The sequence below is a fragment of the Phyllobates terribilis genome, unplaced genomic scaffold (assembly GCF_046119375.1).
Source record: "Phyllobates terribilis strain yellow unplaced genomic scaffold, ASM4611937v1 Scaffold_2__4_contigs__length_985480577, whole genome shotgun sequence".
Taxonomy (NCBI): Eukaryota; Metazoa; Chordata; class Amphibia; order Anura; family Dendrobatidae; genus Phyllobates; species Phyllobates terribilis.
Window position 1 is genome coordinate 450,120,158 of NW_027362762.1, and position 27,955 is coordinate 450,148,112.

The 27,955-nt window shown below is 40.6% G+C and overlaps 1 protein-coding gene across 3 annotated transcripts in view; it reads right to left on the reverse strand.

The window, feature by feature from the left end:
• LOC141215153 (uncharacterized) overlaps window positions 1–27,955 on the reverse strand; it is a 446,656-nt gene that overhangs the window by 92,787 nt on the left and 325,914 nt on the right. The gene's annotated exons all lie outside the window — the stretch shown is intronic.

The window sequence follows — 27,955 nt, forward strand, 5'->3', positions numbered from 1 at the left end:
AGAATGACTTCATCAATAATTTCAGTATCACCCGATAATAGACAATATATAATACAATGCATAAAATATCTAATTTGATTGCAAATGTGTGTGTAGATGTCAACATGCAACACTGACAAAGCAAATAGGAGTTTTTCATCGTTAAGCTGGACACACAGATACAGTAATTGAACAAATGATTTTTACTGCTAATGCAATTAATACTGCCAATCTTCATATTAAAATGCATATTAATCCCTATGGATCTAAGAGGTATGAGCACCTGCCACACAAATCTGACACTGCTTATCTCTTGGGAAAATTATAGGAACAGACAGGAAGAATCATATATGTCCTGTTCATTTTCCTTCCAAGAGCAGATGCTCAATAATTATAAGGAGATCAGAAAATAAAGTATGGCTCTCACTTTTATCTACTTTGCATAAAATATTTGCAAACTGCTTAAATTGTAACCTGCAAATATATCGCCATGACTGCATTCGCTTCCATCAGCTGGATGATCAATCTGAATTGGCTCCCGTCTGGCATGGAAAATCCAAATTCCCAGAGGTCAGTCGAGACTTTACACAGTAGATTAATGGCTTTCTGAAGACTAAATACCAACACAAATTGCTATAAACTGTGGGAATTTTACTACCAAAATTTTCCTTCTACTTACGTATTATTTTCTGTTATTTAGATACCATCACCAAATTCCAAAAGGGTTGTATGCAGATTGTAGCCACATCTGTAAGTTTTAGTTGCTCTAAAAGAAGCAAACCGTGTGATCGTTTTTCTTCTGTAAAATAAACCGCTCACTGGACTAGTCAATAATTTTGTATTGTACTACTTTGTATCCAATTTTTATGGTACAATTATGAACTGCACAAAACAGCTGTCTGTCTTTCTAGTACAGGTATTTATTACCTGGCTGACTTTATGGAGTAGGAGGCTCTTTATGGCATATTTAAAGCAGGCTGTTTTTCCTTTGCAACTTAGTGGGGTGTATTTGTGACAATAACACCAGTCTTCTGTTGTAATAGTATATTAATAGCCATATTTCTCTACCAGATACGTGGATCTTTTGCTGCATAATAGCAGCATCATTGGAATTTATGGTGCAATTAGTTGGAGTCATTCAACTCCAGGTCGAACTAAGAGTTGCAAACATAGTAAGAAAGCAATTAAGTATTCGTGTACTACACTTGATTGAAGGCAGCGGAGTCTGTAAAAATGGGGATTTGGCAGAAAGTTATACACTGTGTAATTCATTTATAAATGTTTCCCACTTTTCTCTTACACAAAATGTTGATTAATTTAGACAGATACAATTATGCATAGATCAATAGCTTTGTCTTTTTCCTTTATTATCATGTTGCACCACATGGATGAATATGCCCCTCAATTCCATAAAATTCCCAGGTTGGATATATGTTTTTCACCTGTCCTGGCTTCAGTGCGGCTCTAGATCCCTTCTCCTATGGCTACCTCCCTTTGCAGTAGTCGTCATCAGGGTTCTCAGATAACCCAGCAAACTACTTTGACATGATCACCCTAGGTCTTTTAAAGGGACTATTAGCACAGAATGAAAGTACAAACTAAGTAAAGCCATTAGTTGCATCATGGCGGTGCCAATCATGTAAGGACACCATCACACCTACTTGGTTTCCATCTATCTCAGCCCTTTTCTAGCTATATGTAGCCAGAGCTGTCAATTAACGAAGAGGGGAGGGTGGAGATAGAGGGAAAACAAGCAGGTGGGAAGGTGCATTAATATATTTGGCCACGCCATGATGCACCAAGGGTCTGTACTTGTTTTCAATAGTCATTCTGTGCTGACAGAGTCCCTTTATGGCCAGCTCAGGCAGAGGTTTGTCAGGAGTTTGTAACTCTGATTTCCATGCTTCAACCAGCTTATTTTGAAGCTCAGTCCAGCTTACTATGTGTTGTTTGCACGATCCTCCCAGCAAGCATGTGACCAACCTCTCAAGTCTTCTCAGTGCTGTTTTCACCTGGCAAACAAGTTAACATATCTCTTAAAGCAAGTCTCCAGTTTGCTTATACTATATTGCTGTCTTGCTGTTAACTATTTCTTGAGTTAAAGTCTCAGTTTGCATACACTGCTGCTATTAACCATTTACCTGCTGGAATATACCAGACTGAATTTACTTCTTTGTTATACCTGTAATTAATCATTGCATTGCTGGAAGATACCAGACTGCATTCCTATAATTCACCGCAACCCAGTTTTCTTGTACAGATACTGTTACTGTGTGTATACACACATCAGGCTCTGCTTCATCTGTACTACTTTCTTTACATGTTTGTCTGCTGTCCTGCATACCCTGCTGATCCATGTGTTGTTTGTGATGACCTGTTCTGTTGTACCACCGCCTCTACTCTGTGCTGCTCACCCAGACCTATGGCTTAGAGAAGAGAATCAGGTGATCAGGTGTTCTCACCTCACCAGGTGTTCTCTTAACAAACTTCAGCAAAAGTAAAATCTCCTTGTGATGCTGAGTCACTTCTCACGGACAAGTCATGAGTTGGGATAGTCAAGGAGTCCAAGGTCAAAAGCCAGGAGGTTACGTCATAGACAGAGGGAAGAGACAAATGCGTAGTAGGGTAACAGTCCAAGGTCAAAATAACAGGGGAATAGCGGATGAGAGCAAAAGGATTAGACAAACAGATGGTCAGAACGAGGTCCAAGGTCAGGTAGCGATATATCAACAAGCAAGGCACTAGACACAGTGAAACAAACCTCACAGAGCTGAAGCTACGGCTGGCAGCTGTCTGAGACTGCCTACCCAGTTAAATAGCTGAGCAATCAAGGGAAAATGGAGCATCTTGGGAGAGCTCAGCACCTCCCAGTCTTAGATTGGACAGCAGAGCTGTCAATAAAGACTCAAACAGCTTAGCACTTCCTGCACCAGATTGGACAACTCAGCTGTCAGTCATTGCACAGACAGCTCACAATGCCCCGGCACCAGACTGGATGACTGAGCTGTTAATCACTGTGTCCTAAGACACACTGAGAGGTGGAATTTTCACACCCCTGTTCCTTTCTGGATTATTTAGATATCAGACACAACTTTGAATTTGTAATTAAACTTTTTAGCGAGCTAGTATTTTAAACACTGTTGTACAAAATTGCAGCTGTCATTCGTATATAGTAGGTTATTTGAGTTTATACTGTAGGTAAAACTAATTTTTGTGTCATTTCACAAGATAAGTAAAGTGAGCTGCTTAAAACATGATTACTATTTAGAAAAATTGCACCTCCTTTTAAGTGGCACTTTTATCTTTTTTATGATAGCTAGAATGAAATATGTTTGCATTATTTCTTCAGTAGCATATTTTGGAAACTGTACCTACAGGGATGGGGATGTGTGTTTACAGCCAACTCATCCATGTATTTAGGCCATGTATTTAGGGGTATTGCCAGCTTGTGCAGTTAGACTTACAGGCCAGACAGCGCTTTTTGGGAATAAGGTATTCAAATAGCTCTTAAACTTTTAACAAACATTAAGGATATTTAGTAAAGCTGGCGTGAAATGATCGATGAACTGGTCCATCAGTCACAACAGTAGTTTGTGGCCGCTGGGGAGGAACTGTGAGAACTGTCACTTACCTGACAGCATTCGCAGCTTTTCTCTTGATCAGTTGTCACAACGATGACATTGCACCAGGCTAGCTAATCAAAAGAAAAGCCGCAGATGCTGTTAGATAAGAGACAGTTCTCATGTCTCCTACTGTCACGCAAGGTGAGGGAAGGAATAAGTGTACAACGACGGGAAGAGAGGGAAGGGAGCCCAACAAGTAGAGAAAGGGGGAGTGGAGACCCCTAGGCAGATCTAATATCACCCTGCCTACTCTATCGTGCCTATATAGATTCTGCACCTATCGCCAAGCAGGAACCTAAACCCTGAATGTCCCTAGAGCAAGGCCCTAGATAGGAAGGGGACGGTCTGAGCAATAATCAGGCCCCGCTACAAACTAAAGACAACAAGGTAAACAAACAAAGGGGATACACTTAGCTTGAGCAGACACCAGAGACATAACGCCAACTGTCCTCCAAGGGCACCAAAGACGAGACAAGCAGACTGCTAGTACTCCAAGCCTGCAAAGAGGTACATAGAACTATCACCGGCAACTCTCTGGAAAAACTAAGAGTTTTTAACTACCAAACAAGGGTGTGTCAATCAGCAGCAGAAGGTGGAGGTTGCTGCTGGGTCCTAAAGGGAGAAGGATATAACTATACTACAGAGATGAGAGGATCAAGAAGGCGTCTGCAATGCCATGCACAATGATCTTCTACAGCCGGATCTAGAGCGACTGTCTGTCACACCTGACACATGCGTGACACCTATCCACCAACCAGAAATTACTGTTGTGGCTGATTGACAGGGTAATGCATTTTGCTTCACGCCAACTCTAATATTTAGCCAAACCTGAGTCTTCACCAAAAGGAAAATAAATATCTGCATTTTCACCCATAAGTGTTTTTTTTCCTTTTGGAAAATACTTTATGACTAATTATCCTTAGTCATTTTGCAAGGCTTGTTAAAAGGGTTGGACATTTACTTATAAGCTAGCTAACCACAACAGAGTTAGCTTTCTTCCTCCTTGAGGAGAGCTAATTTGCATAATATCTGACAGAAGCATATTTTATAGGTATTGTGTAAAATTGTATCAGTCAAAAATTGGTCCATAAAAAAGGGTTAATATATAGATTTGCCAATATAAGTTGAATTCTGATTGGTTTTGTTGGTAACAATGAGTTTTTTTTCCCCTAGAATTTTTTTTTAATTTAAAGCTCATAATGTAAAACATTTTTAATTAAAGGACAATGAGGTTTCCAAAAATAAGAAACCTCATCTGAATAATTATGCAATACTATTTAAAGACTAGTGGATTACAATATCCCCTCTTTTAGTCTTCCCAAATATTGTATGCCTCAAAGCACATGCCAGAGATTTCCCCATTGTCCCAGCATGAACTGCCAGACATGGGTGATTGAGAACACAAAGCCTTCAAGTGCATGGAGGGAGCAGTTAATGCCCAGCATGACCTTTTATGCTGTCACAACATCTTACCTTCCCCCCACCACTATTTTAATTAGTGTTCAACAGTGAAAGGATGAGTTTTACAAGTGTTCTTTCTAGCCTATCATTCATTTCTGGAAGATGTCTCTTAGGCTATGTGCCCACGATGCAGAAATGCTCCGGATTTTTCCTGAGCGTTTCTGCATCTCCCCTGGCAGAAAAAACGCATGCGGATTGTACATGCGGATTGTACATGCGTTTTTCCTGCCAGGGACGGGCGGATGTGAAGCGTTCTTCACATGTATTTCCGCATGTGGGTTGACAAGCACTTTCCAAGTGATTTTAGCATCACTTGGAAAGTGCTTGTCAACTTGGTCACACTATATAAATCCATGCAACTGGCATGGATTTATATACTGTGACCGAAAGAATGGTAAAAAAAATAAAAAAAAATCTATACTTACCTTCCGATGGCCCCCGCAGTCTTGCTTCCCTCCGTTCTCCCTTGCCCGCAGATCGCGGTACACTGAAGGACCTGCCGACGTCAGCATCGCGTGCCCGTCACATGACTATGACGTCAGCGCAGGTCCTCCAGTCCATCGCGAGCTGCTGGCAAGTGAAGAGAAGGAGACCGGGGGCCGTCAGAAGGTAAATATAACATTTATTTTTTATTTTATTCTTTTTTTCAGTTTCTATGGTACCCGTCCCAAGGAGTCTCCTCTCCTCCACACCCGGGTACCATCCGCACTTTGGAACGCATGGAATGCGCATCTACTTATACAGTGATGCGGAATCCATGCGTTCCAATGCAAGTCAATGGCGGCGAAAACGCAGCACTTCCGCAAAATAATTGGTAGTGCTGTGTTTTTTTCCGCAATGATAATCCGCAGCGGAAATTTCCGCAGCATGTGCACAGCACATGCGGATTATCATTGGGGAACATGGCAGGCCTTCTACCATGCATTTTTTAAGCTTTTCTGCAGCGTTTTTGCCGCTGCGGAAATGCTTAAAAAACGCATCGTGGGCACACAGTCTTAGTTCACATGTCCAGTAAACATCCGTTAGAATGGATCCAGCAGCAATCTGTTAACAAAAGAGTTGAGCAGACACAACTTTTTGGTCCACCTAAATAAAACTGATTTCAACTGGATGCGTTTTTTTTAACACTGAAGTCTATGGGAAACTGATCAGTTAAAGGGGTATTCCCATCTCCAAGATCCTATCCCAATATGTAGTAGGTGTAATAATAATAATATTAGCAAATACCTCCAATTAGAAATGTAATATAGTATTTTTGATTCGCTATGCCACCTACCTCATGTGCAGGGCATTGCAGGACCTTAGGTATCCATGGTTACGGCCACTAGCAGCTAGCTAACTAACTGTCACTTTATCAGTGGACATAACCATGGATACCTAAGGTCCTGCGATGCCTGCACATGAGGAAAGAGAGATAGCGAATCAAAACATACACCAGATTCCAAATAATTCAGCAGCTGTTGAGTTGCCAGCCTAGACACCAGCACCTTGCTTAGATATTGCTATGTGCTGCTATACCAATAACAACTAATTAGTAAAAAAATGTTTTATTAGGTCAATAAAGAAATGCAAGATTTGTATTTAACTTTTTTTGCTATGACTAAATAAAAAGTACAGTATGTACACAATGATAGTTCACTGTTAAAAACTGCTCACTATGAACTTAACCTCTTAAGGGCAGGCTTTTTTTTTGTTTGTTTGTTTTTGCACTTACATTTTCCCTTTTCTCTTCTTCCAAGAGCCATAACTTTTTTTTTTTTCAATCTACGGTTTGCTTTTTGCAGGATAAATTGTAGTTTTGAATGACACCATTTCTTTTACTATATAATGTACTAAAAACTGGAAAAAAATCTTAGTTCTGTGAAATGCTGAAAAATGCAAACCGCATTTCCTCCACAGGTTTTTAAGTTTTGTTTTTACAGTGTTCAATATATAGTAAAATGAACTGACAACATGATTCTCCCGGTTAGGATGATTATGAAGACACCATACTTGTAAGGTTTTCTTTTTTTTATATTTTAGTGGTTAAAAAGTTTCTTAACTTTTTTTAAAAATAAAAAAATTGGTTTGTATTGTCATTTTCTGAGATTTATAACAGTTTTGTTTTTCAGTTGATGGACCTTTATGATTGTTTTTTTGCGGGACAAGCTGACATTTTTATTTATATAATTTAGGGATAAATACAAGATTTTGATTAGTTTTTATTGCCTTTTTATGGAGTTGGGAGTGCGATGTCAACAATTCTGGATTTTTTTGTCATTTTGGTTTTAACCTTGCTGGATAGATATTTAGATATTACATTAGCACTTGCAATTATGCTCAATGCAAAATCAAAAATTTTAATTTATTTTATGTATTTATTTTTATATTTCACTATGTTTGTTTGAGGAAAAGAAGGGTGAGTTAAACTTTTTTTTAATGTTTTTTTGTACATTATTAATTTGTTGAACCTGCAATCACTTGATCGCCTATGCAATACACTGAAATACTGGACATTCACAGGCACGGAAGGAGAAGGATGTACGGGACAAGGGCCACGGCGGTGAGTGAACCGGCGTCCCTGCTGGGGAGGAGGGACAGCGTGCAGGGACGCCGGAGCTACAGGCAGTTGGTCATTAGAAATGACAGCCACCATGCTGAAGCCTTTTAAATGCCACTTTTAAGAGCTTTCTCTTATTTAACCAGGTACACTCAGGTGCTCACTATGTAATACAACAGGCATCTGTATGAAGTAGGCTTAGCTCCTGAGTCTGCTTCATGCAAGCAGTGCACACATCCACCGCACATGTGCGACAAATGTTGTTAAAGAGTTAAACTTTATTGCTTGTAGTATTGGATATGTTGTGTGTACTTTACTCACCAGTTTCCAGGTTACCCATAAAGCTGAATGATCAGTAACTAGTAACAGCATATAGAGTCCAAATAATTCCCCATCATTTCTCTCCCCCACCTCCATAATTGCTCTCCCCCATCCCCATCATTGCTCTCCCCCCACCTCCTCCATCATTGCTCCCTCCCATCCCCATCATTGCTCTCCCCCACCTTTTCTATCATTGTCATATCTCCCCTACCTCCTCCATCATTGTCACATCTCCTCCATCATTGCCATATCTCCCCCCACCACCTCTATCATCATTGCCACATCTCCCCCCACCACCTCCATCATTGCCATATCTCCCCCCACTTGCTCCGTCATCATTGCCATATCTCGCCCCACCTGCTCCGTCACCATTGCCATATCTCCCCCCACCTGCTCCTTCACCATTGCCATATCACCCCCCACCTGCTCCGTCATCATTGTCATATCTCCCCCCACCTGCTCTGTCACCATTCCCATATCTCCCCCACCTTCTCCATCATCATTGCCATATCTCCCCCCACCTGCTCCGTCATTATTGCCATATCTCCCCCCACCTGCTCTGTCACCATTGCCATATCTCCCCCCACCTGCTCTGTCATCATTGCCATATCTCCCCCACCTGCTCCGTCATCATTGCCAATCTCCCCCCACCTGCTCCGTCATTATTGCCATATCTCCCCCCACCTGCTCCGTCATCATTGCCATATCTCCCCCCACCTGCTCTGTCACCATTGCCATATCTCCCCCCACCTTCTCCGTCATCATTGCCATATCTCCCCCCACCTCCTCCATCACCATGCATATCTCCCCCCACCTCCCCCATTGCCATGCCATATATCTCCCACAATGTCATATCTCCCCAAACCTCCCTCATTGCCATGCCATATATCCACCATGTCATATCTCCCCCCACCTCCCCCATTGCCATGCCATATATCCCCCACCATGTCATCTCTCCCCCCACCTCCCCCATTGCCATGCCATATATCCCCCACCATGTCATATCTCCCCCACCATCCCCATTGCCATGTCATATCTTCCCCCACCATGTCATATCTCCCCCACCATCCCCATTGCCATGTCATATCTTCCCCCACCATGTCATATCTCCCCCACCATCCCCATTGCCATGTCATATCTTCCCCCACCATGTCATATCTCCCCCCACCTCCTCAATCACCACTGCTCTCCCTTAAAAAAAACAAAAAAAAATTACCTCTCAGAACGCTCCACCGCAGCACTGTCCTCTGCTTCCTGCCCGGCATCTTTCTCCCTGACACAGGCCTCCGCTGCCATTTTCCTCCTGTCGGCAGCGGAGCTGGAGGGATCGCTCCCTGCCCGCTGCATAGGATAAGGGCAATCTGGCCATGGGCCCCCCGGAGCCTGGGGCTCTGAGAAGCAGGTCCTCATCAGCCGCACTGCAAGGGCCCTTGCAGTGGCACCGGCGGCCATGTTAACAAGGGGCCTCCGTGCGTCCTGCTCGGGGGCCCGTAGAGGACCCAGGCCCACCGGAGAATTCTCCAGTGTCCCGGTGCCCCAGTCCGACCCTGAATGCTATATGGGTGGACTGTTATCGTCATTATTACAGTGGCACTTTGGATTTGATTTTAATGGGGACACAACTGCTGTCACTTTTATGGAAGGGATGATGCTGCCATTATTATGGGTGTATTTTGGATATTACTATAATATAGGGGAACTGTCCCTGCTACTCAGGTGCCCTAAAGTTGTCATTGTACATCACATGATTTATGGGTACTGTGGCTGCTTCCGTCCAGCACTGGACAATAACCATCATCAGAATATTTCAGTACAGCCAACTTTCTTATCAAATACTTACAACTCTGCAGACACTACAGAATAGCTGTGACTTTAAAAGGGGTTTTCCCATGAACAAAAGTTAATTTTATTCACTAGATCTTGGAATAAAAATAAGGTCCACAATTGGATGTGTTTATATAAAATGTTCCTGTGCTGAGATAATCTTATAAATGTGCCCCTGCTGTGTACTGTGTAATGGCTGTGTCTGACCGTGCAGGAACATGGTCTGGACAGGAGAGGACGCAAAAGAGAGTACACAGACATTACAGCCGGGGATCACAGCTGATTATTTCCATGAGGTAAAACATTGCTTGTAAACATGCAGGGAAATGTTTTACTGCACAAAAAGAATCAGCTGTGATCCCCTGCTGTCAATATACTCTTTTGTTTCCCCCCCGCCCAGGAGATGTGGTGTGACCAGACCATGTTCCGTACACGGTCAGACACAGCCATTACACAGTACACAGCAGGGGCACATTTATAAGATTATCTCAGCACAGGAATATTTTATTTAATCACATCCAATTGTGAAACTTATTATTATTCCAAGAACTAGTGAATAAAATGAACTTTTCTTCATGGGAAAACCCCTTCAACCTATTTCTGACATGGTACATAATAATACGTCTCTGTGCCCTGGGCTTTATGGACCAGGTACATATTATTACTCTGTGCGGGCACGATCGCCGCCGCGTGTCAGCTGATTCTGACAGCCTGCACTACTCCTGGCACTTTAACCCCCTAAATGCTGTATCGCAGCATTTAGTGAGCGAGCAGAGGGACAAAAGCACCTCTGCTCTTGGATCGGAGACCCTGCGAAATCATCGCAGGTTCCCGATCGTTGACATGGTGACCCGATCGACATCCAGGTCACCAGGCACTAGCAAGATAGTTTGATCATGCGCATTGCATGATCAAACTATCTTGTATCTGCAGTGCTGACAGTTATGAAGTATAGTAGTGATCCTTCACTGTGATACCTTACAACTGCGATCAGACTGCAGAAAGTGAAAGTCCCAAAGTGGGACTAAGAAAAGAAGTGAAAAAAAGTTGTAAAATATTTTTTAAAAAACAAAATAAGTAAATAGATAAATATATAATATATGTATATATATATATATATATATATATATATATATGCACACACAGTGCCTTGTGAAAGTATTTGGCCCCCTTGAACTTTTCTACCTTTTCCCACATTTCTGGCTTCAAACATAAAGATCTAAAATTCAAATTTTTTTGGGAAGAATCAACAACAAGTGGGACACAATCGTGAAGTGGAACGAAATTTATTGTATATTTTAAACTTTTTAAAAAAATTAAAAACTGAAAAGTGGTGCGTGCAATATTATTCAGCCCCCTTGAGTTAATACTTTGTAGCGCCACCTTTTGCTGCGATTACAGCTGCAAGTCGCTTGGGGTATGTATCTATCAGTTTTGCACATCGAGAGGCTGAAATTCTTACCCATTCTTCCTTGCAAAACAGCTCGAGCTCAGTGAGGTTGGATGGAGAGCGTTTGTGAACAGCAGTTTTCAGCTCTTTCCACAGATTCTCGATTGGATTTAGGTTTGGACTTTGACTTGGCCATTCTAACTCCTGGATACGTTTATTTTTGAACCATTCCATTGTAGATTTTGCTTCATGTTTGGGATTATTGTCTTGTTGGAAGATAAATCTCCGTCCCAGTCTCAGGTCTTTTGCAGACTCCAACAGGTTTTCTTCCAGAATGGTCCTGTATTTGGCTCCGTCCATCTTCCCATCAATTTTAACCATCTTCCCTGTCCCTGCTGAACAAAAGCAGGCCCAAACCATGATGCTGCCACCACCATATTTGACAGTGGGGATGGTGTTTTGAGGGTGGTGAGCTGTGTTGCTTTTACACCAAACATATCGTTTTGCATTGTGGCCAAAAAGTTCGATTTTGGTTTCATCTGACCAGAGCATCTTATTCCACATGTTTGGTGTGTCTCCCAGGTGGCTTGTGACAAACTTCAAATGAGACTTTTTATGGATATCTTTGAGAAATGGCTTTCTTCTTGCCACTCTTCCATAAAGGCCAGATTTGTACAGTGTACGACTGATTGTTGTCCTATGGACAGGCTACCCCACCTCAGCTGTAGATCTCTGCAGTTCATCCAGAGTCAGCATGGGCCTTTTGGCTGCATCTCTGATCAGTCTTCTCCTTGTTCAAGATGAAAGTTTAGAGGGACGGCCGGGTCTTGGGAGATCTGCAGTGGTCTGATATTCCTTCCATTTCAATATGATCGCTTGCACAGTGCTCCTTGAGATGTTTAAAACTTGGGAAATCTTTTTGTATCCAAATCCGGCTTTAAACTTTGCCACAACAGTATCTCGGACCTGCCTGGTGTGTTCCTTGGTCTTCATGATGCTCTCTGCACTTGAAACAGAACCCTGAGACTATCACAGAGCAGGTGCGTTTATACGGAGACTTAATTACACACAGGTGGATTCTATTTATCATTACCAGTCATATAGGACAACATTGGATCATTCAGAGATCCTCACTGAACTTCTGGGGTGAGTTTGCTGCACTGAAAGTAAAGGGGCCGAATAATATTGCACGCCCCACTTTTCAGTTTTTAATTTTTTTAAAAAGTCTAAAATATCCAATAAATTTCGTTCCACTTCACAATTGTGTCCCACTTTTTGTTGATTCTTCCCCAAAAAATTAGAATTTTATATCTTTATGTTTGAAGCCAGAAATGTGGCAAAATGTAGAAAAGTTCAAGGGGGCCAAATACTTTCACAAGGCACTGTGTATATATATATATATATATTTCCCATAAATAAATATTTGGTATTGCTTCATCTGGAACGACCTGAGCTATAAAACTGTCCCGCTAGTTAACACCTCTAGTAAACATGGTAACAAAAAGCAAAAAAACCCGAAGCAAATAACGATGCTTTATCATGATACCGCCGAACAAAAAGTGGAATAAAGAGCAATCAAAAAGACGAATGTAAATAAAAATGGTACTGCTGAAAACATCATCTTGTCCTGCAAAAATCAAGCCACCATACAGCTCCATCAGCCGAAAAGTAGAAAAGTTAAAGTTCTCAGAATAAAGCGATGCAAAAAAAATTTATTTTTTCTACAAAATGGTTTCTATTGTGTAAAAGTGCCAAAACATAGAAAAACAATATAAATGTAGTATCGCTGTAAAAATACTGAGCAGTACCACACCACGTCACAATTACATCAGACGGAACGGAGCACGTGATACGGATCTGCCCTTTGCACCGTGACGTTCTGCACCCCCTCGAGGACGCGTAAGGTCAGATTGGTACAGTTCTACACAGACACCCCCTGTCCACAATGGTACAGGAAGGCACCAGGGAGTGAGAAGAGGTGGCCCACGTAGTCACTGATGTGGCACCACACTCGCTCACACCCCTGACAGGCTGAGAGGCTTCTTCACTAGCTCCAGTGAAGCAGAGTCTGGTCGGCCTGGGAGAGCTGCCACCAGTTTCTATTAGATATAAAGGACTTATATTGGGCTAGAAAAAAGCTCGGTAGAGTGTTCGTTGGACCAAACAACGGACGTGAGAGTTCGTAGATCGAGATAAAAGAGCAGCCCAAGATTAAATTATATATTTAATCGCCGTAAGGGCACATTAAACATTGCACTATATACATAAGGGTTATACTTACACAATAGTCAGAGTTGCAAACACAATAGTAGGGGTACAAAAGATATAAAGCAGTTATTAAGAGTCAGTTACCAGTCAGATGGACGACCTGGCTTTCGGTGGAAAGGCTGCCACATGGGAGGCTTTTGGGGGCCCTCTCTTTGTTGCCGGACTTCTCCCACACGACGTGACGACACGACCTCCCAAGGAAAAAGACACTGGGCTCTAGCTGCAGGGCCTCTTAACCTCTCTGGGTCACTCTCACTCTTGCCTCCTGGCTGAACCTAAATCTCCACCCCTGGTCTCTCTTAGCTAAAGACTCCAAAAAATAAAATTGGCTATATGTCCTTACTAGACGGTTCTAGGGAGCCGTTTCTGGTGTCATCGGATCCAGCCGGGCCCCTGCTACACGTGAATACCAAGCATCGGGCCCTAGGGGCCCCCGCAAGGCTGTGCCGGGTATCTTCCTTTCTCTATGCGCTTGACTGTGCTGAAAGGTAGGATGACATTCCCCATTCTCTTGGGTTTCCAAAAATCTAGTTGGTTTATCACTGGGAGGTATCGTAGTCCCATTACTCGGTGTTGAATTATAGAATACTACACAAAGGACCACATGGCCTGGAGGAGGGGTTGTCCTGTGCCAGTCACAGCTGCTGTGAGGTATGTCACTCCCTGCCTCTCGGCCCCCTCCCTTGCAGCTGAAGTGTCGTATTACACTGTACATTGGCAGTGATTATAGAAAACTTCAAACAGGGCAAATGATTGACATGGGACTATCTTGAATATTCTTCACACACCCCAAAATAAATTCAGCAAATTCTGTGCTCCCAAATACAAATGCCCACCTCCCTTTTGAGACCCACAGTGTGCCTAAACCGCAGTTAGCGTCCACATGTTTGACATTTCTATAGCGATGAGAGCTCGCCTAATTTACGGATGCATGTCTCCAGAAGCATGAGTTGGGCATAACGTACTGGTCACTACCACGTACTGGTCACTACAATTTTCACTCAGCAGCATCCATTGCTGCTTGTTTCTAGAAAACACCCATGTAGTTAAAATCCTCACCACACCAGTAGCTAAGTTCCCAAAGGAGTATAATTTCCTAAATGGGGTCACTTGAGGGGAGATTTTGGTCTTCTAGCACTTAGGAGCTTTGTATATGGAGTCTGCATACTATTCTAGGAAAATCTGCGCTCCAGGAGGCAAATAGAGCTCCATTCTTCCAGAGTCTCGCCGTATGGCTAAGCAGTACGGTACAGCCACGTATGGGGTATTTCCACGTTCAGCAAAAATTGTGTAACAAATTTTGTTGCCATTTTTACCCATCTTCCAGTGAGAAAATGTAAAATCTGAGGCTAAAACAAAACTTTGGTGGTAAAAATGTAATTATTCTTCCTTCACTGCCCAATGGTGTAATATTCTGTGAGGCACTTGTGGTGTCAACATACTCACTGCAACCCTGGATGAATTCATTGAGAGGTGCAGTTTCTAAAATAGGGTCTCTTATGAGGAGTTCTGCTGTTCTGGCACCTTAGGGGCTCTGCCAATGTGACATGGCACCATCAAACCAGCCCAGCAAAATATGAACTCCAATATGGCACTTCTTCCCTTCTGAGCTATGCACTGAGCCTCAAAAGTAATTTTTGACCACATTTGGGGTATCTGCGTGCTCAGAAGAAATTGCACAACATATTTTTGTGTCCAATTTCTCCTGTTACCCTTGTGAAAATATTTTTTTTTGGCTAAAATAACATTTTTGTGGAAAAAAATTAGATTTTTTTTTATTTTCATAAGTCAACTTTATAATTTTCTGTGAAGCACCTGGGGGTTCAAGGTGCTCACCAAACATCTAGATAAATTCATGGGAGGGAGTCTAGTTTCCAAAGAGGGGGCACTTGTTGGGCATTTCCACTGTGTAGGTACATCAGGGGCCCTGCAAACGCGACATGACGCCCGCAGACCTTTCTATCAAAGTCTGCATTCCAAATCGTTACTCCTTCCCTTACGAGCCCTGACAAGCGCCCAAACAGTAGTATATGGGGTGATATGGGTTATCAGCGTACTCAGGAGAAATTGCACAACAACTTTTGGGGTCCAATTTCTCCTGTTACCCTTGTGAAAATAAAAAAATTGGGGCCAAAAGATCATTTTTTGAAAAAAAAGTGATTTATTTATTTTCCACGGCTCTATGTTATAAACTTTTGTGAAACACTTGGGGGTTCAAAGTGCTCACCACACATCTAGATAAGTTCACTGAGGGGTCTAGTTTCCAAAATGGGGTCACCTGCAGGGGGATTTCCACTGTTTAGGCACATATCAGGGCCTCCCCAAACGTGACATGGCGTCCACTAATTATTCAAGCAAATTTTACATTCAAAAAGTCAAATTCCGCGAGTAGTAGAATTGATAAGGCAGTGTTATTCTTTGGGTCAGTACGTTTGCAGCGGTACCACATTTATATTTTTTTATGCTTTGGTGGTTTTACACAATAAAAACTATTTTATAGAAAAAATAAGTTTTTTTGCATTACTTTAATCTGCTAGCTATAACTTTTTCATTTTTTGGCTGATGGAGCTGAATGGCGGCTTTTTTTGCGGGAGAAGATGATGTTTTCAGCGGTACCATTTTTATTTACATTCATCTTTTTGATTGCGTTTTATTCCATTTTTTGTTTGGCAGTATGATAAAGCATCGTTTTTTGCTTCGTTTTTTATTTTTATTTTTTTACCGTGTTCACTAAAGGGCTTAACTAGTGGGACACTTTTATAGGTCAGGTTGTTCCGAACGCGGCAATACCAAATATGTGTACTTTTATTGTTTTTTTTATATTTTTATTTTTTTAATATTTCTTCATTTTTTTAAAAAATACTTTTACAATTTATTTTTTCACTTTCTGACACTGTTTTTTACTTTTATACTTTGTCCCACTATGGGACTTTCATTTTTTGCAGTCTGAACGCTTGTACAGCATAGGGATGCAGCAGCATCCCCTATGCTGTGCAGGCTGTCAGCCCTGCACACACAAGTTAGGTAGATTGTGCACTGAGCACGATCTACCTATCTTGCTGATGCCTGGTGACCTGGATGTCGTCATGACGACATCGGGTCACCATGGCAACTATCCGGACCGAGCACACACAGCGCGGGACCCCGGATAGAAGGAAGAGGGGCACTCTTACCAATGCTTGCCCCGAAAATGCTGCGAACGACTTTAATCGCAGCATTTCCGGGTTAATGTGCCGGGAGTGGTTTGGCACCGCTCCTGGCACATAGGACCAGGTGTCAGCTATTAGAATTAGCTGTCACCTGGCAGCGATAGCACCTGCACAGCCTCTGTTATTACGCCAGGGAATAATAATATGTATCTGGTCCAATAGGCCCAGGGTGCAGATACGTATTATTACACCCGACATCAGAAAGGGGTAAAAGGCAATAAACATGAAAAATCTATCAATCTATCATCTATCTTTTAAACTAGTATATTTAGATTTAATTTTTGATTAGATAAAAAGTTAAAGGGGTTGTCCAGAATACTTTTTTTCTTTATTGGTAGGGTTGGAGATAATAAAAATTACATGCACAGCAATACTCAGAATCCCCAGCTTCAATGATGCCTTTCCGCCGCAGCTCCGGTCCCTACGTATCGGGCTCAGTGGGACTACCCATGTAGGTGGAATAAGCCACTGAGCCTTGTGATTGGCTGCAGATGCCACACTGTAGATGTGACACCACCACAGCAGCCCATCAACAAAGAACGAGGCAGCGTTGGAGCGGGGAGGGTGAGAATAGCTGAGTTTTTTATTTTCATCACATGCAAAATTTTGAATAATAAAAAAAACTACCCCTTTAATAATTTTACAAAATAAATATGCACTCTGGTTTTTTTTGCATATTTTTGAACAGATTGCATTTTCATAAGTCATAATCACTTAGCAATTTTATTAGTTCTACATTTTAGCAAGACATTCTTATTTATAAGCCAGTATACATTATTATGTGCAATATACTAGTGTTCTAGATAGCTGCAGCTTCATATCTTATGAGAAAAAAAACCTTAAAAAAACACACAGAATGACAAATGGATCCGCCATAAATCATGGGGTGTTTTAAGGTCTTTTTCTTCAGAGTACAATTTAGGAACAATTTTTGCCTATGAATATTTACTAGCTGAGCTGATGTACAGCGTGTATTTTAACAGCTTTGTGAAATAACTACAGTCTGCATTAGGAAAATTGTTTAAAATCAGCAGAGAGGAATATGGAATATGTCAGAGAAAAGCGTGCAAATGTAACTGTAATCTATGCAAACTCCTGTGAAACTAATTTCGAACACATTAATATCAAAATATTGTCTTCCTGTAAATTGCTCACCATTATTGAAGTAATATATTTTAAGGTGCATAGAGGATCTATTTTAGAATAAATGCATTATTCAGTAATCACAAGCAGAGCTGGAGCTCCAAATGGACTATTAACCTTCATTGACCCAGTATCACGCTAGGTTTTCACGCCCGCCTTGTGAGCAAAGAACATCACTTTTGACCAAGTATTGTATATATTTTTTTAATCTCCTTGGTAATATTAAAATTCTTAGGTGATCAAACAGCATAATATAAATTATAATTGTAGATAATTCACATAAAAATCTACTAAAAAAATTGTATTGTTCATCCTTCAAACAGTATGGATTTCCCAAAGCATAAAAATAGATGTAATGAATGATAAAAATGACTCTGATTATGAACCAATTATTTCCATCTATTTATTATGCTATTATATGCAAATATTGAATATATGAAATTGGAACTGCATTACTGCTATAGAAAATCTGTAAAAAATTAAGGTACGGTACTTACTGCACAAATTGGCCAATTCATTTGAGCCGAAGGCCATCGACAAGGCGTACCCCTTTGTTGGGACCCTAAACCTTATATGCCTCTCCCAGGTTAAAAGCCTACAATTTTAAGAGCAGGTAGGACCAAGCTCTAATTAAAAACGCCTTCGGCTGATGGGAGGAGTGCTCAGTCAGGAAGAGTGTACTACAAATATCAAAAAACTGTTGGGATCTCACAAGTTTTAGTAGCAAAATATTTTTTCATACTTTATATTGAATTTTTTTTTTTACATATTTACAATTGTTTCCCTTTTTTGTCCGCCAACTGGCCCCATACAATAATATTGTCTTACAATTAGCACCATATAGTAATTTTGGCCAACATCATGTAGTAATGTCTCCTATCATCAAAGCAAAAGGTGGCTACTTTGAAGAACCTAGAATATAAGACATATTTTCAGTTGTTTCACACTTTTTTGTTAAGTATATAATTCCACATGTGTTAATTCATAGTTTTGATGCCTTCAGTGTGAATGTACAATTTTCATAGTCATGAAAATACAGAAAAATCTTTAAATGAGAAGGTCTGTACTGTGTATATATATATATATATATATATATATATATATATATACACAGTCCTGGCAGAAATTAAGAGGCCACTGCACAGTTTTCTAAAAATCACCATCTCTACATGTCTGTTGGCCATTCCATTCCGGTGTCAGTTGAATTCCAACCAAAGTCCACCTCATTCTACTTAATGTGATTCTGATTAGGTGATCACCTGAACCAAATCTTATGTAACGAGGGAAAGTATAAAAAACATTGCTGTGGTCTTCACAATCCTCTAGCAATAGGACAAGTGGGATGGCAAAACAAGTGGTAGGAATAGCCCAAAAGTAATTTGAATGAAAAAATAACTTTTAACCATGCCAAAGGAGTTGAAAAGAAAAGTCTTGAATGAGGAAAAGAAGGGCTCAATTCTGGCTTTACTAGCAGAGGGATACAGTGAGCGTCATGTTGCGTCCATCCTTAAAATTTCGAAGACGGCAGTCCATTACAACAAGGTCAAGCAGCAGACATTGGGGATAACAAAGCTACACCGGCAGAGGCCGAAAGCGACTCTCCACTGACCGGGATGACCGTCATCTTATTCGAATGTCACTCAGCTACCGCAGGATGACATCAAGTGACCTACAAAAGGAATGGCAAATGGCAGCTGGGGTGAAGTGCACGGCAAGAACAGTTCGTAACAGGCTCCTAGAGGCAGGCCTCAAGTCATGTAAAGCTAGAAAAAAGCCTTTCATCATTGAGAATCAAAGGAGAGCCAGGCTGAAGTTTGCCACAGACCATAAGGATTGGACCATAGAGGACTGGAGTAAGGTAATCTTCTCTGATGAGTCTAATTTTCAGTTTTGCCCAACACCTGGTCATCTAATGGTTAGACAGAGTCCTGGAGAGGCATACAAGCTATAGTGTCTTGCACCCACTGTGAAATTTGGTGGAGGATCGGTGATGATCTGGGGATGCTTCAGCAAGGCTGGAATTGGGCAGGTTAATCTTTGCGAAGGACGTATGAATCAAGCCGCATACAAGGTTATCCTTAAATGCCACTTGCTTCCTTCTGCTCAGGCAATGTTCCCCAACTCTGAGGACTGGTTTTTCCAGCAGGACAATGCCCCATGCCACACAGCTAGGTCAATCAATGTGTGGATAAAGGAGCACCATATCAAGACCCTGTCAAAGCCAGCCCAATCTCCAGACCTGAACCCCATTGAAAACCTCTGGAATGTAATCAAGAGGAAGATGGACAGTCACAAGCCATCAAACAAAGAACTGCTTAAATTTTTGCGCCAGGCATAAGGTCACCCAAAAGCAGTGTGAAAGACTGGTGGAAAGCATGCCAAGACGCATGAAAGCTGTGATTAAAAATCATGGTTATTCCACCAAATATTGATTTCTGAACTCTTCCTGAGTTAAAATATGAGCATTGTTGTTTCTAAATGAATAAGAACTTGTTTGCTTTGAATTATTTTAGGTCTGAAAATACTGTTTCTTTTTTATTATTTTGACAATTTCTCATTTGCTGCAAATAAATACAAAATTTTTAGCTTTGAATTTCGGAGACATGTTGTCAGTAGTTTATAGAATAAAACAACAATCTACATTTTACTCAAAAATATACCTATAAAGAGAAAAATCTGAGAAAATGAAAATTTTGCAGTGGTCTCTTAATTTTTGCCAGAGCTGTGTATATACACACACATATACTGTACATATATACTGTATATCTAATTTACTTAGTTATTGTTTGGGATTTTTTCACTTTATTTCCAAATAAATGTGGGTGAGTTACAAAGGATTTTGTATTTGCATTTTTGGAAGTGCAATTTTCACGGAGTGGATTTATTCTTAAAAAATATAAATGTTTCAACTGAAAAAAAAAATCGGTGGCTGACTTCTCATAATGCACTAGTGGAATTCAGAATTTAGTTTTAAACATGGATGTGCAAGAAACTATTTGTAAACATTTGCTTTAACTTTATGTTTTACACTGATTACGTTTTATGTATATTTGTGTCTATTTATTTTACCCTGGAATGTTACTTTTAAAATGAATGTAAACTTTTCTTTACATTTACTATTATGTTCTACCATTATTACTAATAGTCCAATATCTTGTTATGGAGAGGACCCACAGGACATAGTAATTAAAACTTTTTGACCTATAATGATGTAGACGGCGACTGGTCCAAGATTCTATATTCTGAAACATTTGCATATTTCAACAATCAGTATAAATGTTTGTTCACAAAACATAGACGATATAAAAATAACAAGGACGCTACAGTATACAAGATGTTCGGATCATATACATATGGCTGTTCTGAAACCTGTTCTTTTGGTTTTGAAGGGTACGAGAAAAAAAAGAAGGCAGCTTTTGCTGTGATCTTGACTACATGATGACATTGCAGCAGATACTGTGTATTTCTGTCAACAACATCATTAACTAAGCCCCTCAATTTCAGAGTACATAAAGGCATCTGGGTCTGCAGCTCAGCACTGTTAGCATATTTAAACCTCATACATAGATGAATTTGCAGTGGACAGCATTTGCATATTAATGAAGATCTAATTGCTCTTTGCAGTCAGTTTTGTAGCAAATGACTCTACTACTGTTTGCACAAAAAAAAAATGTTGTTGCCTGAACAGATTAGAAACCGTGTAACGTTTCTAGTTATATGGAAATTCTTGCTGCAAGAAAGCATTTGTATCCCTTTTACAAACGAGCCTTAGGGGTTAATATGCTTCCGGACACCTTGGTTATTATTGAATACAGGAAAAATAGGTGCACATAGAATCCAGATTTAGATTATAATTAATAACACTTGTTATAGTAGACTCTTAAAAAAATATATAATATAACATTAAAAAAGATAAATAGACACAAAAATTATCGTGCATAAACCTGGCCTCCGAATGGAGCTAACCTTGTGCCGACAAGTAGTGGTTTCTAAGAACATAACCTAAATTGCTGCAATTTGAATGGATGAGCAAAACTTCAGAGTAACATCCACCCCGGAGCTGAACTGTCTGTGTCACTTTATGTTACTAATGATTTTTAACAGTCGGAGGGCTTTAATGGTAATAAAGACTTCCTTTTACTTTGAAGTTTTGGGTTTTCTGAACGTGGATTTCTCTAAGTAAGCCTGTTTTTTACCACTGATGAAAATGCAATTTAACAGAAATACAATTTACACAGTGCAAATAAAATGTGACTGAAGTTGATACAATAATATGTATAATCCAAAAAAAGGGAACGGTTAGGAAAATGTCTGAACGAATGTAATAGTCAATTCTGCCACTTTGTCTCACATGAACACGCCTCCGCTAACAGTGCAAAAAATACAGTTATGAACTACATTACTGCCACTATGTGCAAGAATGTTTAGTTCATAACAGCAAAATTTGTAAAAGGTCCTCTTTAACAACTATACACCAAGTATCAGTACTCGAGTAGAGACAACAAGGTATTGTCCATTTACATTAAAGGGAACCTGTTTCTTGCTTATTGCTATGGAATCTGAGAGCAGAATAATGTAAGGCTAGAGTCCCTGATTCCAGTGATGTATCACTTACTGGACTGCTTGGTGCAGTTTTGATAAAATCACTGTTTTCTCTGCTGCAGATCTTGCAGTTCTCTGAATTTTGAACTCTGTATAATCCCGCCAGCACCACTGAATGACAGCTATCTGACTTCCTCTTATTGGTCAATTTGTCCGAAAGCGGGGACAGTGACACCAGCGCTGACTGGGCACAAGGTTCATGTGACACAGCAACCTCACTTGAGCCCCAAGAACGCGAGTGCCCACACCGCTAGAAAGGCACCGGCACTGGAGGTGAGTATAGTTGTTTTTACTTTAACGGCACCAAACATGAGGTATGAAAAGGGGCTGTCCAAGTGGTGGAAAAAAAACCTTAACACCTTAGTGACTGAGCCAATTTTGACCTTAATGACCAGGCCAAATTTTTTTAATTTTACCAGTGTCATTTTATGTGGTAATAACTCTGGAACGCTTCAACATATCCCAATGATTCTGATATTGTTTTTGTGACATACTATAATTCATAATAGTGGTAAAATTTGTTCAATGTGACTTGCGTTTATTTGTGAAAATTTTAGAAATTCGACAAATATTTTGAAAATTTCGCAACTTTCAAACTTTTAAATTCTTATGCCCTTAAACCAGAGTTATGTCACACAAAATATTTAATAAATAACATTTCACACATGTCTTAAAAGTAGATCAGCAATTTCTATTTTTTTCAACAAAATTTACAAAACCATTTTTTAGGAACCACATCACATTTGAAGTGACTTTGGGGGGGGGGCTATATGACAGAAAATACCCCAAAGTGACACCATTCTACACATTCAAGAAGTTTATTAACCCTTCAGGTGCTTCGCTGGAAATAAGGCAATGTGGAAGGAAAAAATGAACATTTTATTTTTTTCACAAAAATGTAACTTTAGTCTCAAATTTTTCATTTTCAGAAGGGTAACAGGAGAAAATGGACCCCAAAATTTGTTGTGCAATTTCTCCTGAGTACGTCAATACCCCATATGTGGGGTAAAACTACTGTTTGGGCACACAGCAGAGCTCAGAAGGAAAGGAGCACTGTTGACTTTTTCAACACAAAAATGGCTGGAAGCTACGCGGACGCCATGTCTCGTTTGGAGAGCCCCCGATGTACCTAAACAGTGAAAAAAAAACACAAGTGACCCCATTTTGGAAACTACACCCCTCAAGGGGTGTACTGAGCATTTTTAACCTACAGGTGATTCACAAAACTTTAAAACTTCTAGATGTGAGAACAAAATTATTTTTATTTTTTCCACTAAAATACTGTTTTAGCACCAAATTTATAATTTACACGAGGGGTAATAGGAGAAAATGGACATCATAATTTATTATGCAATTTTTACCAAACACAGTGATAGCCCATATGTACACTACTGTTTGAGCACACAGCATGGGTCGGATGGGAAGGAGCACTACTTGGATTTTAGAATGCAGATTTAGCTTGAACAGATTATGGGCTCCATTAGCCAAGCCCCTGAGGTGCCAGAACAGCAGAAACTCCCCCAGATGACCCCATATTGGAAACTTCACTACCTAAGGAATTCACTTAGGGGTGTATTGAGTATTTTAAACCCATAGGTGCCTCACAGAATTTTATAACATTGAGACATGGAAATATGACATATTCGTGGTAAAAATGTAATTTTTGTATTCGCTGCAAATTTGTCAGGTACACAAGGGTTAATAGAACATATATAAATCCTCTATATTAATGAAATCCTCTCTGAAAAAACAACACAGAACCTATCAAGAACTCAATCAGAGTACTGTCACGCAAGGTGTAGTAAAGACTAAGGGAAGGGGGATAAGAGAGCCCAGACTCTAGGGAAAAGGGGTAGTGGAAACCTCCTAGACTGACCTTATATCACCGTGTCTCCCCTAACGTCCCTATATTGGTTCCGCACCAATTGCTGCACAGGAACCTTGCCCTGTCCTTCCCTGGTGTTTGGCCCTGGCTAGGGAAGGGAGAGGATGAGTGCTAGTCGATCCCCACTGACAACTAAAGACAACAAGGGGGAACAAACAAGGGAAGATAGCTTAGCTTTAGTCAACTTCAGAGAGATGAACACACGTCCTCTTAGCTCCAGAGAGGAAGAAGTACTGCTCTCGCTCAAGCATTCACAGGGGGTCATGTGAATATCGCCGGCACCTCCCTCTAGCAAACAGCAGATATTTATACACCCAGGCCAGGGTGTTAATTAGCAAGCGGAAGGTAGCCGCTGGGTCCTAGAGAGACAGCTTCTAAGAAGATGTCTGTAATGCCAAACAAAGAGATCTCCTGCAACCAACTGCAGGGCAACTCTCTGTCACTTCTGACACACCCGTGACAAGTATGGGGATAAAACTACATGATTTTGTGGTATACTCTAGGCAACACATTTCCATATATCTCATATAGTCTAAGTATCTCAAATCTATGGCCTAAGTAAAAAGTATATAACAATCCTATTAAAGGACTAATAATAACTATCCCTACTGTATTGAGTAGTGAAAATGATATCATATAGTCAGAGAGAAAGACATACATCCTATACCTATACTTATCTTTGCAGGGCCAACAGCAACAGTTCAAGGAGTAAAGGACCAAAAGAAAACGCCTCGATGCACGCTTCACCGCCTCGCACTGCGGCTTCGTCAGGAGGTGGTTAATAGGTGAAGCTGGACCCCATAATTTAACAAGCAATTTCTCCCGAACGCCGTGATGCCCTATATGTTGTCAGAAATTACTGCTAGGTAACACGTCAGGGCTTAGAAAGAAAGAGAGCAGTTTGGCTTTTGGAGCACAGATTTTGCTAGAATAGTTTGCGGGTAACATTTGCAGAGCCTTAAAGGTGCCAGAAACAACAGAAAACCCCAAAAGTGACCCCATTGTAGGAATTACACCACTCAATGAATTCATCTACGGCTGCAGTGACTATTTTGTACCATCAACGCCAGTTTTTTTTCTGGAGAATTGCAAACATGCCAGTTTAGTGCACATACATAGTGCCCCCATAAAGTGTAGAGCCCTCATACCTTGTGCCCAGCTTGTGCTTCTAGCAATACGCACCTCGTAAATTGTTAAGTGCTCTCTCCCCACTATAATGACAAATATGTGGTTGCTTACTGGGGTTTAGGTACAATGGGGCATCTGGATTTGGGAGCACAAAATTTACTGGATTTTATTTGAGGGGGTGGAAGCAATGTCGCTTTTCCAGAGTCTTTGTTCTACCAGTTACATGGGAACCCCATATAGATCCAGTGACAGATGATGGACCTGAGCAGGGGTTGGTTTTGTGTGGGATAAATTAGGGTTTTTATTGGTAACACTTTGAGGTACATAATATTTTTTGATCGCTTCCAGAATAAGGCTGGGATCACAATCTTGTGTTCTACACTGAGCACTTACGTCGGGGTTTCCAAGTAAATCCCACAAAAATGCGGTTCAGACAAAACCCCCAACAGAACCACCCACCGTAATGAGGAAGATGAAGACACTTTGGGCTCAGTTTGGCATCTGCTCTGGTGGTATCTATCTTTTTAGACGGGCACAGATCTGTGGTCGCCAACACTTGTGCGCTAAAAAGACACCTAAAATGATGGGACACCGCAGGAACACAGACCAGTCCAAAGTGACTCCATCTGTCTCATAAGTGAGTGGTTCCGTCAGGGGTTTTGTCTGAATCGCAGTTTTGGGGAATTTACATGGAAACCGCAATGTAAGCAGTCAGCGGAGAGCGCAGGATAAATATGAGCCGAGCCTTGTTCCGATTTTTGGGAGGTAGAATGAACAAATACAGCAGTATAAGAATAGTTCTTATTTTTATTTTTCTGCGGTTCACTGAGCAGTATAAGTGAGGCGGATTTATTCTTCGTGTTGGTGCGATTACAGAGATACCAGATTTATATCGTTTTAGGTTTTGCTGCTATTACACAGTAAGCCTACTTTGCAGACCTAAAATGCATTTTTATAAAAAAGTAGTTTTCTTTGTTGCCTTGTTCTGAGAGCTGTAACTTTATAATTTTTTGGCGAACAGAGCTGTATGAGGGCTTATTCTTTGTGGGACGAGTTGCAGATTTCTTTGGTACCATTTTTTTGTTGTTTTTTTGCGCCGTTCACTGTGCGGTAAAAGTGATAAGACTGATTTGTCCATCGCGTCGGTACAATTACATCGATACCAGATTTATATAGGTTTTTTTATGATTTGCTATTTTTACAGACTGAAAGCAATATTTTACAAAAATTAATTTGTTTTTGCATCAACATATATTGAGAGCTGTAACTTTTTAATTTGTTTGATCCATATTAAGGCTTGTTTTTTTGCTGGACGGTTTGCCATTTTCATTTATACAATTTTTTTTACCTGCAACTTTTTGATTGTCTTTTATTCACTTTTTAAGTCAGTATGATGAAAAAGCAACATTTTTGCCATGTTTTTTTATTATTTTTTTTACAGCATTCACCATACGGAATAAATACTGTGGCAGTTTTATAGAGTGGGCTGTTTTGGACGCAGCGATACTAATTATGTGAACTTTTTTAGTTTATCTGGCTGCGTACCCACTATCCGTTTTCCAAGCATTTTTGCCCCGGAATTTCCGCAGCGAAAACGCTTAAAAAGATGCTTGGTAATACGTGCCCCATGGTCCCCAATGTTGATCCGCATCTGCTGTGCAGATGCTGGGGAAATTTCGCTGCGGATTATCATTGCGGAAAAATCCGCAGCATGTCCATTATTTTTGCAGAAACATGGCGTAATTGCCGCCATTGACTTGCTTTGAATCGCTTAATATCCGCATGACTACATGTGCACATGCGGATATTAAGCGATTTAATGTGCGGATGGTACCTGGGTCTGGAGAAGAGGAGACTCTCATCCAGACCTGGGTACCATAGTACCTGTTAAAAAAAAAGAATTTAAAATAAAAAATATACATTATACTCACCTACTGATGGCCCGCGATCTTCTCTCCTGTGCCTCCTGGCTTCCCGGTGACTCGCGATGGTGTAAAAGGACCTTCCATGACGTCATTTAGTCATGTGACAGGTCACGCGACCACTGACATCGGCGGTCACGTGACCTGTCACATGACTAAATGACGTCATGGAAGGTCCTTTTACACCATCGCGAACCGCCCAAGACACCGGATGCACTGGAGAGACGACTGGGGGCCATCAGAAGGTGAGTATAATGGGTTTTTTTTTACCATTTTTATTCCTTTTTTAACTATTAACTTGGTAACACTATATAAATCCATGCCAGTTGCATGGATTTATATAGTGTGACCAAGTTGTCAAGCACTTTGTCAAGTGATGCTAAAATAGCTTGGAAAAGCGCTTGATAACCCGCATGCAAAAATGTTTGACAAACGCTTCTATCTGGCAGGAAAAACGCATGTAAAATCCGCATGCGTTTTTCCTTCCAGGGAGATGCAGAAAAAATCTGCAGCATTTCTGCATCGTGGGCACTTAGCCTTTTTGTTTTATCACTATCGCTGCGTTTTGTGTAGTGAAATGGATTTTAGTAATTTGTGTCTTTTTTGCTTTTTTTTTACTTTTTTACATATTTTATTTCACTTTTTTTACCTTTTCACTAAG